General features: G+C 43.4%; 1 pseudogene; it reads right to left on the bottom strand.

The window, feature by feature from the left end:
* Positions 1-621: 621 nt before the first annotated feature.
* LOC117868711 lies at positions 622-9,056 on the bottom strand (annotated as a pseudogene).
* Between the last annotated feature and the right edge of the window lie 4,691 nt (positions 9,057-13,747).

A 13,747-nucleotide genomic window follows, 5' to 3' on the forward strand; every position in this document is an offset into this window, starting at 1 on the left:
TTCCCTTTCCTCTTGGGTGAGGTGAGGATAAATACGGTACATACGTTTAGAATGGCAATATTTCAGGTTTTCAGAGCAACAGAGGGGAATTAACCTACTTTGTTCTGGGTTGGATCCATTGTGGCTCTTTATTCACTACTATAGAAAGGCTGTGAGGATGCTTGCTTACACATTTTCACCAATCTCCTCTCTTTCAAAGGCTGCCACTAAAGGCTAGAAAGAGAAGACAACAACCACGAATTCTTCCGGCCAGTCTGAATCTTAGAACTGGTGAAGACATTTGCTTAACAGAAGCTGGGGGGGCGGGGACAGGACCCAGTGTACTAGAGTGATATCTTTAATCTGATTCTTTTTGGAATGAGTAAATTATCGTGTCATTGCTAGAAAGATAGCAAAGATTTTTGAAATCGTGATGATTTTTAATTGTGTAGGGTTTTTTGTTTGTTTGTTTTTTTTACACAAATTTCAAACTTTTCTATATTTTTGATTAACTTTCAAAGTATCAACTTTTGGGGGGGGGAAAGATTATTTTGGGGGGGCTGGAGGGGATTGGTGAAATTTCCCTTTGTCCTCCCAACCAGCTCTAATCAAGTGCTTTGTTCTCAAGTTATAGCCTGTTTTTCATTTTAGATAAATATCAGCTAACACGTACATTAAACACACACTGATTTGGTTCCCAAACACATGATCGGGTGGGTGAATTTTGTGGCATATGCTATAGTCATAGACCAGGCATCAATGATACCCACCTTAAGACTCTGAAAAATGTCCGTCATTGCCATATATTGGACATATTCATGAATGTCACTGAATTGCTCCATGTCTATGTGCATCTCCCTGGTATTTTTTGCTTTGATGATTACTTTTGTGTCTGGGCATCTAAGTAAAAGGCGTGGGATGGCTTTGTGAACATCGATCACCCTCCTGATGAAAGCATCAATACGGCAGGGGCTAAAGTGCAGGCCCAGTGTTATGGCCCTGTCTTTCTGTCCCACTAGCCTGTTGATTTCATGTGTGATGTAGTCATCTTTTTATGAGAAAGACACACAAAGGGGTGCCCATGAATCTCTCACTGAATTTGAATGTTCCTCTCCTTATCTATTGCCACATGGGTTTTGAACCATCCATTCCTGTGGTGCTCAAAGACCTTCAGAGAGCTAACAAAGGAGAAATGGGTGGAACTTTAAACCACTGATTTTGTCACCATTTCCCTCATTTTAAAGAATGGATTCAACTATTCACAGTGGGTGAAATTCACCCCTTGTGCAGAGGGCCAGCTTAAGGCTTGTATGCAACACTTAAACACAACTTTATTTGGGCATAATCTTTTGTAGATAAAAAACCTCACTTCTTCAGATGCATAAGAAGTGAGGTTTTCTACCTACGAAAGATTATGCCCAAATAAATCTGTTAGTCTTTAAGATGCCACCAGACAACTTCTTGTTTTTGTGGATACAGACTAACACAGCTACACCCTGATACTTAAATACAAAACTCCCATTGATTCCAAGGGGCCAGAATTTCACCTACCGGGAGGAATTCACCCTTGCCCTGGAGGGGTTGGCCTCTCTGTGCAGACCTCAAACAGAATTTCCTTAAACCTTGGATGGGTAAAGAGTAGAATTCTATTATTAATTATTATTATTATTATTAATAATCATGTTTTACGGCAGTGTCTAAGAGCCAGCAAAGAACAAGATCCCATTGTGCTGTACAGACACAGAATCGCAGACAGTCCCTGTAGGGTATTTGTGTGTCTGTGATCTATCATGCACCTGGGTCTAGAGAAGTGTGGCCCCACCTGTGCCCCATTTTACCACTTCTTCCCCCCGCTCTCCAATGCAGCAGTCTCAGCTTTGGCTGGTTGTGAAGCTGCGCCTACCAGCTGGACTCTCCAGCTGACACGGTTTCAGACCTGCACGGCAGTACTTCCCTATTTTTCCATCTAGCATTCTATTGTGCTGCAGCACTGCAAGAGATGCCCCTTCTGGCTTCCCTTTCCACTTTGAACATTGATTCTCCTAGTCATTAAATGTCATGAACTGTATCTAGAATTTACTACCAATTGATCATCCTTCATTTAAGGCAAGCTACAAAGCAGCAGAATGGAATAATGGAGCCTCCAAGTACTTCATGTAAGGGCAAATAGTTTAAAAAACTCATCGATACCAGTTAGAAAGACCCCCGCAAATTTCAGTGGGTGAAAGAAGAGGTCAAAGAGACCAGAATGCTACTAAAATTCTAGCATGTGTTTTGAAATTAACATCTAGGAAGAATGTACTCATCATGCCTTCAAATCCCTCCTTAAAACTCTCTTTTGCTGCGATGCCTACAAAAAACTTAACAACCTCTAGGCTACCGGTGTGCTGAGATCACTGCCCCCCCATGTATGACCTGTTTACTTGGGCTTCCCCACCATTCAGTCTCTATCCACCCATTGTCTCTTAGATTGTAAGCTCTTTTGGGGGCAGGAACTGCCTTTGTGTGCATGTTTGCACAGCACCTAGAGTCACAGTTCAGGGCAACTTGGTACAGCAAGAGCATCCACTCTCAGGCTTCCTGCTGTTGCTTCTCTTGCGTGGAGACCCACTTCTCTCCTTTCTGATCAGGGTGCATCCAGGCTGAACAGTTCCCTGCCTTCACTGGATTATTCTCAGCAACAGACTCTGCTTAAGGAGGCCTACTTCCCTTCTCTTCCCTTCCCTTCAGAGACTAACAGAGTAATCACCCATATTATAAGGTACCACACAGCACTTCCCATGCAAGCCTATTTTATTCTTAAGGTAAAAGCACTGCAGAGAAACCATAAAAACAAAGAAGGAACACAGTACATGCTTGCTTATAAGTTTATTAGAGCTCACCCAACTCTAACCTGGGCTCTGGCAGGAGCAGGCCTTCTAAGCCCCACTCAAGGGGCTTCCTTGTGGGTTCAAGGTCCTCACAGCTTCAGCTCTGAACAAGCAGCCTCACAGGTTTAACCTCCATTTCATAAGGTTCTGGGGTCTTTCAGCTGGGGCTTCCAAGAACAGATCAATTGCATGCAATTGGTTTTCCTCCCCAGGGCATAGCTTCAAAACGGATGGATTTGAAGTGGGTCGTTTGCATTCCCCTCACCTCCAGACATTTCCTAGGGAATCTACTTTATATGCATTTCCCCAAAAAGTCCTTTGCGGTTCCTAATGTTTACATTAGTCAAGTTACATACAATCCTACAACAGCTCAAACAATTGTATTTTTAATACAATGGACCCAAAGTTATTATACCTAGTTCACTAGGTTTAACTTAATTCAACAACGTTTAGCTTAATTCCGTAACGTTTGTCCTGGACATTGCAGCATATGGCCAGTCTGTCACTCCTAGAACAATGGGTCCTGCTCTGTGACCAGGGCTCCTAGGTGCTACCTCAACCCGAATAATAATTATAATAATCCTCCACTTCTAGATTGGCCTCAGTGAAGCGACACATATTTACACCAGCAGCAGACCTGATCTTTGTGCTAGAACACTGTTGGCTTGGGTCAGAAAAGTGACGTTCTAAAAATGGTTGTGCCTTTTTCAGCACAACTGTGCCATGCATCTCTTATGTTACTGACAAAAACAAGCTTTTACTAGCATTATCAAGCTCTGCACCACCTTTCCCATCATCAGAGCTGTCCGCTCAGTTCTAATTGAAGAATCTATCACTGGTGATGAGCAAGGTAGCTTTGCAAATCCCAGGCTCAGCCCTGAGAGCTGGTCAGAAAAAATTTTTTTTTTTTTTTGACGTGTGAACAGAGTAAATATTATGTGAAAATCACTGAAAGAAAATATATGTGGAGCCCCATCCTGTCATTTTTCAGAGGAAATCAGCACTTTAGAGTGTTGCAACATGCACTATTGTAACACGAGGTGCTGACTTGAGACTCCTGGAATTACAAGAACAGGGAAAGATTGTCAACCTGAACTTCCCATGCAGAACAAAAACCTGTCACTTATATGCTAATACTGCGTAAGCAGCAAACGTTTTACATACTGGACTTTTATGGGATCATGTATTGACTTACATGAATTAATCTAAAAATGGCTTTTCACATATCACTGTCCTCATGCATATATATAACTGTGATTTGCTAAGTACAGGAAGCAAAAGTCAGATTATTTCTATCTGGGTGATAGTCTTCATTTTAATGAGACGTCTGGGATTAGTCCTCTGCATGCACAATTCCCATTAACATTTATACAGACACTGACTGGACAGCCGGTGCTGCTACTAGGAAATCTACATCAGACCAGAATTTGGGGTCTAAGTAGTTTTGTTCAATATAGCCCATGCTAAGTGGCTGTCATGAAGCATTTCGTTTCTGAAGGTAGCTGGAATGACTCTTCTGAGTTCCCTAACCCAACAAAATCTGTCCGCCACAAGTCATGTCTTTTCAATCCATAAGACAAACCTTATGGTCCAAATCAGCCACCCTTTGCAGGCAATACAGCTTCCAAAACTATCTGAAGAGTTGGGAAACAGTGGTAAGTCTCTAGCCCTTCAGTTCTTCCTCTAAATCTGCCACACATGAAGAGGAAGTGGTGTGTGCAGTGTTCAAGGCAGTCTTCTGTAGCTGCTTCCTGCGCCGAAGAGGCAAATCTGGAAAGGAAATCTCCCATGAGACTGATTTCTGCTGCAAAGAGTGGGAAAAAGTCAAGCACAAATTCTCCTAATTGGTCAGCTTTGCAGGATTAGTGGGGGTCTAAGCATCACTGAAATCTGGTCTCTGTGTAAGAAGATCCACTGATACGCAGGTTTACTGGAATAACAGGGATATGATTCAGGAGCAACCTATATTGGAGCTACTTTGTGGGAACTAAGGCCTGGAAGAACAAGGGATGAGACTGAGACGCACTTTCAGAGCTACCTTAGGAAGGACCCAGGCCTGGAATTAGAAAGCTCAGGTCAGGATTGAGGTGCTCTGGCTAAGTAAGGTGGCTTTCACATCAGCTGCTTACCTGATACATAGCCCTAGGCAGTGCCATCACGCAGTCCTTCATTTTAATGAGCCTCCTAGTCACATAATGAGCTTTGACAAAGAGCCCGGCTTCTCCTACCAGAGAATCGGAGTAAATGGTTCCATTGCCCACTATCCTGGAGGGGATATAACTGAATCCATCTTAATGGACCAAAAGCTGCTCTCATCCAATCTACATTTACTCCAGTGTCATCTTGTTGGTTCCAGTGGAGTTCCCCCAGGCTGAACAGATCAGAATCAGCCAGAATGCATTTTTGCTTCCTTTAACCCGGCATGAAGGGAAATCTGGGGTCAACGCATTTCACTCACCCCTTAGCATAGTAAATTCCTCAGCACAGGAGCTCATCTTTTGCACTTCTCTGTAAAGGGCCAGGCAAAGCTTTTATGGGCAATATGGTAGCATCCAGAGGCCCCAATTTGGAGCAGGCCCCCATTTTTCTGGCTACCGTACAAACATATAAGACAATGTCTGCCTCAAAGCGCTTATGGTCTAAACGAGGACAAGCCATGGATCAGGGAGTGCCATGGCAAGAGGGCCGGTTCAAAACAAGGGTGCATAGATTAGCCGGCTTTACTTTTTATTCTTCCTTGTTTGATTTCGGTAAGAATTGAGCAGGAGATTTTAAATGACTCTCCAACAAGCCACACCTCACTGGCATCATTAGGCAGTTTAACTACAGGCAATATGGTAGAGCTAGAGCTACTGCAATAGTTCCTTTAGAAACAATCTAATATCTGGCTTTTTACTCCATGTTCCTTCATGTGTTTCTCAGGCGATTTTCCTTTTTTGGCCATTGAAAGCAGCAGGACTCCTGAGAAACTCCCCTCCTAGTTCTGTATTCGTGTCTGTTCTCTGTATATTTGGGGAACAATCATGGCTGGAGGGAGGGAGGGAGGGAGGATCTTGTGTTAAATCTCTCAAGAGCCTCACAATAGTCCTAGGCCATAGAAGAGTTGGATAATATTCCTTTAAATAGTTTGGCAGCCCTCTAGTGCCACTCCCCGTGTTCTAGGTTTTAGAAACCAGGCAAAGCACCAGTGTGTTTATGTGGCTAGGCCTCAGTAGCTTGCATGTATTAAGTAAATGTGGTGATTTGGAACCCCTGTGTTTCCCTGCAGTTTCTAGATGCACAAGTTCTAATCCTGAAAGTTGGTCTACACCCATGAGGCACCTTGCAGGAGGAAGCAGGACCTGAAATGCCTTTTATCTGAAGGAGCAAGCTAGAATGCTTTCATTTTTCCCCCCTACCACACACCCTAACTTGTTAGGCTGGTTAAAGAGAGAGAGAGAGAGACTGCAGACTTCTTTATCCTAGCATTTAACAGCCCTTATCTCAAGCTGTTCTTTCTTGCCTGGCTCCCTTTCTTTAACTGGTGCAATTTTTCTATTGCAAGAGCTGTGTTCATTTTACCCACAAACAAACAAACAAAAACTGTGTGTGTGGAAGGCAGTCTATTTATAGACTAATTCCCCTCCCAAAGCAGTGGGTCTATCAGAAGCGGGCAGGGCAGGGCTGGGCTGGGCTATATAGTTCTGGCCATGTTAGCCAGTTCCGATTAGATCAGGGAGAGAAGGCGTGGGTTACTTATTCCAGGTTGTCTGAGGGCTGATTGAAATACTATACCTTTGCAGGTATTGTGAGTCTGGTGAGCTACAGGAACCCTTTCCCCAGCTCTTAAAAGTTTAGGAGAGTGCAGGGGAAGGTATGACTCCCCCACAACTCAGTGAGCTGAGCAGACCCTGAAGAAGCTGCTCCTAAGGGGGAAAACCTACCTCCTTGGGAGCACAGCCAGCAATCCAGTGAGACTGCTTCCTTCCTTAGGACCAAGGCTACTGCTGGGCTGGGCATGGGAACAGGTGCCCCTCAGCGTGGCTGTGATTGGGTTGAAAAGCTAGCAGAGAGCAGGTATCTGAGAGGCTGCTGTGCAGTGAGGTAGAGTAGCAGTGGGAGTAGGGATGCAAGACAGCTCCTCCATGTGGGTGCTAGGAGGAAACAACCCAGCACCTGCAGGGGAGCAGTGTAGACTGAGGAGTGGCATAGATACACATGTACTAGAGAAACTATCACAGCTCCGGTGAGGAAGAGCTGAGTGCAAAAGTAACCCGGCCTAACACTATGGGGTGGCCGGATGAAAATGGGGGAGGGTTCTTATGAGTAGGGGCAGAATCTGAGGGGACAGTAGATGTGACGGTTCTGTAGACATCAAACCGCAGCAGAAGGATTGTCTGGATGAGCCAGTCTGGTGCCCATTAAACAGAGAGGAGCTCTGAACCAGCCATTCAGTTGCTGCATGGGGCACCTGCACTTGACATTCCCCTCTGTAGTTCAGGGCACCCACAGATGTTGCCTTTCTGGGGCTGACCTGTGTCTCTCTCCCTTCTGAGCAGACGATTCCCAGGCTGTAAAGGTCCCTGCCTTCACTATGTATTTCCCTACAAAGACAGTCTGCCTAAACAGGCCTGCTTGCTTTCTCTTCAGAGACTGAGCACCGAGGGATTGCTGCAGATATAAGTTACCACACAGCTCTTTCTAAGCAAGCCTACTTTATAATGCTTTTCACCTTCAGAATAGAGAAAACACTAAGAGAACCTACATGCACGCTAATACTCCTACCAGAGTTCAGCCCAGCTCAGACATGGGTTCTGGCAGGATAAATCCTTCAACAGCCCCCTCCACCCTAGGGGTTTCTTTGTGGTAACAAGTTCATCACAGCTTCTGCTCAGAACAAGTCTGAGGCCTTAGTGGGCCCAGGCCTTCCAATTCTGCCCTAAGGATTGGGACCCTCCGTGGATCAGCAGTCTTGCCCATTTGCTGGATCAGGAAGAGGGCCCTGAGCCAGTCTAAACACAGGTTATTTATCCAAGAGTATCTGCTGGAGAATCCAGGTTGAACTAATATATGCATCTCTCTCCAGGAAGTGGCCTCAGAGGCTGATAATGGTTTATTAGCATCCCCCGTCCCTGCTGGAGAAGGTACATACAATGCCCCAACCCCACACACATTTTGACTACAATATATCCAAAAGGTATTAATCCTAATTTGATAAATTTAGATTTAGATGCCCAAGTGCCTTTAAATCTGGCCCCAAGGCACTGTTGAAAATGGGATTTAGGCTCCTAAATCAGCTGAGGGCTCTTTTGAACATTGTACTCACTGTGGCCCAGTTACTGGCTTTAAGGTTCACAAATAGTTTCTCAGCCTTGATGAAGGGACATTGTGTGATCTCAGGAACCAGAAGAGAATGCAAATAGCCTGACCACAGGAGCTCTTCAGCAGGATTTCCAGAACAAAATGTTTTCAAACTTTGAATAAGTTTTCAATATCTGAACTGGCTCTCAAAACCCTTTGAGGTTTCCCCCATCAGTATCTCCTGCACTGTTAAAAGCCTCATTCCCACAGAATCTAAAACAGGATCTCCTAGCCCCACTCAGACATTACCTACGGCCTCCATTTGCAAAGGGTTTCAAAGGATTAGCTGCACTGATCTCACCAACTCCTAAACCCTCGCCAAGCCTTTGAAAATGCAGTGAATTATTTTCTAATATAAATACCTGTTAGACGCTGAGATATGAATCTGGCTTTTTGCTGTCTTCAGGTAGGTAAAAGCCTTACAAGGCACATTGAGAGGTTTAATACAGTAGAATACCTCTGGATCTCTTTGGTCTAGCCATTGACATAATTCAGCCTTTGTAGTTAGATTAAGACCACATTCAGTGTGAACAGCCAATATTCCACTGGCAATCAGGACCACGAAAGGTATGTTTTTCATACCCTTTCTTCCATGCTCTCTGCAGGACAGAAATTGTCCTTTACTGGGGGTGGATGAGCAAGAGGGAAACTGCAACTCTGCCCTCCCAAATTCAAGTGAAATTAACCAATTGTTACAATCGTCAATGTGTTCAGACATTCCAGCCTGGAGTTTAAAGAAATATATTCTTGCTCTCAACAAATCTGCTCCATATTCCTTCCTTTTGCCTAAGCAATCGTACAGATTAAGTCAATAGTTAAGAGGTTTCCAACGCAGTAGGTGGTGATGTGGTTTAATACAACAGCCATGCTCTGTTTAGCACGTCAGGGAAAGAGATATGAGATATTAGCCCATCCATTTTCTTGAGGACATCCTTTAGTTCCTGTTCTGTTTCCATCGGTCAGATTGCGGACTGCAATGCACAATACTTCCATGGCCAGCTCAGATTCCCATTGGACTTGATGCCAAAAACCTCTATTAACTTCAATGGCAGCAAGATTTATTGCCAAGCTTCTCTGTGACATTGGTACTTCTCATAACACAAGAACTAGGGGGTCACCAAATTAAATTAATAGGCAGCAGGTTTAAAACAAATAAAAGGAAGTATTTCTTTACACAATGCACAGTCAACCTGTGGAACTCCTTGCCAGAGGATGTTGTGAAGGCCAAGATCATAACAGGGTTCAAAAAAGAACTAGATAAATTCATGGAGGATAGGTCCATCCATGGCTATTAGCCAGGATGGGCAGGAATGGTGTCCCTAGCCTCTGTTTGCCAGAAGCTGGGAATGGGCGACAGGGAATGGATCACTTGATGATTATCTGTTCTGTTCATTCCCTCTGGGGCACCTGGCATTGGCCACTGTGGGAAGACAGGATACTGGGCTAGATGGACCTTTGGTCTGACCCAGTAGAGCCATTCTTATGTTCTTATGTTGCATGTTGACCTCTAAAGTTGGTAAGCTCAGGTGTGCAACAAGAAAAATAATTAGAACGAGAAATTATATTTGGAGGTCTAAAGGCCAGAAGGTGCCATGCTGATTATCTAGTCTGACCTCCTGGATAGCCCAGGCCAGAGTCCTTCATTGAGTGATTCCTGCAGTGGAGGGAATTTCTCCTTCTGCTCCAGCAGTAAATACTGCTGAGCCCAATAACTTGTGCTTGAACTAGAACATCTCTCTTAGGAAGATGTGCGGTATCTATTTAAAGACTCCAAATGATGGTGACTTTACTACTTCCCTGGATAAGTTGTTTCTGGGTTTAATTACTCTCACTTTTATCTTTTCCAATTTGATTTTTTCTAATTTAATCTTCCAGTTCCAGGATCTTGCTACACCATTGTCTTCTAGCTTAAAGACCCCCTTCATATCAGATATGTTCTCCCTGTTTAGGCGCTTCTAAACTGTGTGATCCGTTCACCTTGCTAAAAAAAAAAGAATAAATGCGATGGAGTCCTCATTGCTTTTATGAGCCATGCACCTATTTATTCTTTCCTGAAAAATAGTAATGGTTTTAAATCAACATCACCAAAAGGAATCACTGGAATTAATTAAGCCATAGGTTCTCACCACTGAGGTTCCACTGTGAGATAATTGACCACAATGCAAGTTATTTATCATGTACTGAAGATGAAGGCACATAAAGCCTTCAAGCTCACTTATCTCTCGGAGAAATGACCTGCATAGGGATTGTTGTGATCACAGCACATCATTAAAATGATTAAGCCAGTGTAAATATTTTGAAGTGCTAAAAATGTTTTCATGGTGTGCAAATATCCTGCAGAATAACATGAGGGGCAATCAAAACTAAACCCTGACTGGTTCTTGTGAGCTTCTGACACATAGTACTTTGACTGTGGGATATCTCACCTTAGACATGGGTGAAACACCATGGAACACCCTGGTGCTACAGTGGGCAGCGTTGAGGGTGTTCTTACTTCTGTGCTAGTCCTGACTCAATAACACAGGGTTGTTCAGGGGCACTGTTCTATGAGGAATTCACACGGCATGTAAAACTAAGGTTGTGAAGATAGGTGCTTATGAAAATTTTACCCTTTGTGCTGATAGAAAAGCCTAAGTAATTTCGGAGCACTTTTTTCATTTTTCATCAAAACCAGACACGTTAATCCCAGTGTCTGTTTCAAATTCCAGTTTGCAAACTGGTCATTATATTCTGTAATGTAACTCCCTGGTGTTTCAGTAGACTAGGGTATTCTTCCACTCCTACCCTAACATTCTGTATATGGTTTCTACTCGCTTTTAACAAGCTGCTGTCTTTCATCCCAGATGTGGCAGCAGTTCAGTAGACAGTAAACTGATCATTATGTATCGTTTGTATTGCAACTTGTTAGGATATTTACCATTCTAATGACACATGGCTCCTTCTCTCACTCAAAATGACAAAACTACATATATGTAGGGTATGATTAGCATAACTAGGTTTTCATAACTGTGCCTTGGTACCTGAGTGCCTAGGATAGAGTGAGGAGGTTATTGCTGTAGGAGTGGGGAAGACGGCATGTAATGTTCCAGAGCTGGAAGGGAGTACCTGGGGGAGCAGAAGGATTCTACAGGAGGGAGAGGGTTTGGATTGGAGTCACGACGAGAGGGGAAGGGACGTGATTTAGGGGTGTTGGTAATTGCAAGGAGGAAGGGTGAGCTCTGCTATACAGCTCATGCTGAACCAAGTTAGCACCTCCAAATAGGAATCTCCTGACCCAACCTAACAAATTGCAGGAGAGGGTTTTACAGGGCAGGCGCAAAGTGAGACTCAGTAATGGCTCTCTCTTGCCCAAACTCCTTGGGGAACTCTGTTGCTAAGTTTTTCGTCATATGATGAGGTCCTCTGCCTTGACATCCTAGAACTCAACAAGCTGTAGGGAACTAGGTTCCAGAGCGCATGCCCTTCCTTCCATAATTATTCCTAGGGAGTCACCAACTTCTTTCCCCTTTCTTCCCTTCTCTTGTGTTGGGGTTCATACAGTGTTCCAGAATGCTGCTCTCCTGCCTTTTCCCCAGCACCCTAACTCTATTGGCCAAAGATGAACTGAGCGAAGCACATGTTCACCTTGTTCTTGGGGTGAATTTTTTTTAAGGGCACTGACTTGCCCTGATATTTTTGGCTTAACATTTCACCTCCTGCCACCGTTGGGCAGAACAGCATATGCTGGCCGGTGACTAAGGCTGCACAGTGTGGCATAAACATAATTATAAAGGTGCTAGATAAATGCTTGCCAAAATCTTGAAAAGTGATTAGCAGTTTGGGGTTCCCAACTTGAGACCCATTGGCTGGAATCTGAAGTGGGACAAATTCAGGCCATTGGAATAATTAAGCTGGGGATGTGGTGGATTCTTCATTAGAGAAGACTTGAAGTCTTTAAATCAAGACTGGACGCCTTTCTAAAAGATCTGAGAGCAGTTCTGGGCTTGATGCAGAAATCACTGGGTGAGGTTCTCTGGCCCGGATTATATAGGAGGTCGGACTAGATGATCATAATGGTCCCTTCTGGCCTCATGAATCTATGAGAACCCTAAAAGGGCCTGATTTTCAAAAGGTATTGAACATCCGTCCCCTGAAAATGTCTCAAGTTGAGCTCCTGAAAATTGAGGCATCTGAAATCCCCAGTCACTTTTGAAAACCTTGGCTGTATGCTGTTATTTCCAGATGAAACAAAATCAAGGTCAGTAGAAGATTTACATGTTTCTTCAGTCCCTTTGAGGTATAAGATTTAATTCATTTCCTTATCACTGAGTCTCTCAAAGAAAGGTTAATTTCATAGGTAAAGATTTCAAATAGTAACTTAGCAAAAAAACAAAACAAAAACTAAAAACACTTTTGTAGATTCAGCCCCAACTTTTTAAAGTTTATTTCTCAATGGAATTTCAATGTATTCTGAATTCTTCTTGCTCACCAGTCCCAGAAACATTTGTGAACTAAACCTCTTGCAGTTTGTGCATTACCTGGTTGTAGCAATGGCTAAGATGCAGCTACCAGAAAGGGGGATTCTGGGAAAACCAGCCCAAGCAAGCAGAATTCCTGTCTTTCATAAAAGGGACCTCTGCATAGCCAGATTAAGTTAATTGAAAGTTGATGGAGTAACATAAGCAAACAAAGTATCAGAGGGGTAGCCGTGTTAGTTTTTAAGGTGCCATCGGACTCCTCATTATTTTTGTGAATACAGACTAACGGATTTATTTGGGCATAAGCTTTCGTGGGTAAAAAACCTCACTTCTTCAGACGCATCTGAAGAAGCGAGTTTTTTTACCCACGAAAGAGGAAGTGGGTTTATCTGAAGAAGTGGGTTTTTTTACGGATGAAAGAAGAAGTGGGGTTTTTACCCACAAAAGCTTATGCCCAAATAAATCCGTTAGCCTTTAAGGTTCCACCGGACTCCTCATTGTCCGTGTGAGTGTGTTTATGAGGAATGAAACTGACCTTTGTAGTAAAGAGACAACTCCCTCCTTAGGCTTCAACCCTGCAAATGACTGAAAGTGAACAGCCCCCGGACAGCCCCCACATGGACTCAATGGCAGGACTGGGGCCACAAAGAGTGGTCAGTCTTGGGCCTGGATCTGGCAAGCTGACCCATGCCAGTGCACCACAGAGAGAGCACCATTGATCTCAATGGACTTGGATTAGGAGCATGGAAAGAAATGTTTATCTACACTTGAGGACTGCAATTCATTGCAGCACCAGCAGATGCTAACATAGAACAGCACAAACCTCACATGCAGTTACTGTTGGAATATACAGTCTTGGTGCGTTTTCATTTTGTTTTTTTAGTTTATTTTTACTTTTATCCCCCTAATCTGCAAAAAATAATTATGAACTGTCCTAGTTTCTCTCCTTTTTCTATATTATTCATTCTTAATTGGCTTTTTTTCTTAGAACATTTAAAAATATTCCATCTGTTTTTATACATTTTTAAATAATGTTTGTTCTTGCTTCCGAAGCAATTCTGTTGTATGGTGAATTTTGTCTAGTTTTTCCTGTGTTATGCA

This window comes from Trachemys scripta, chromosome 21 (genome assembly GCF_013100865.1).
Source record: "Trachemys scripta elegans isolate TJP31775 chromosome 21, CAS_Tse_1.0, whole genome shotgun sequence".
NCBI lineage: Eukaryota > Metazoa > Chordata > Testudines > Emydidae > Trachemys > Trachemys scripta.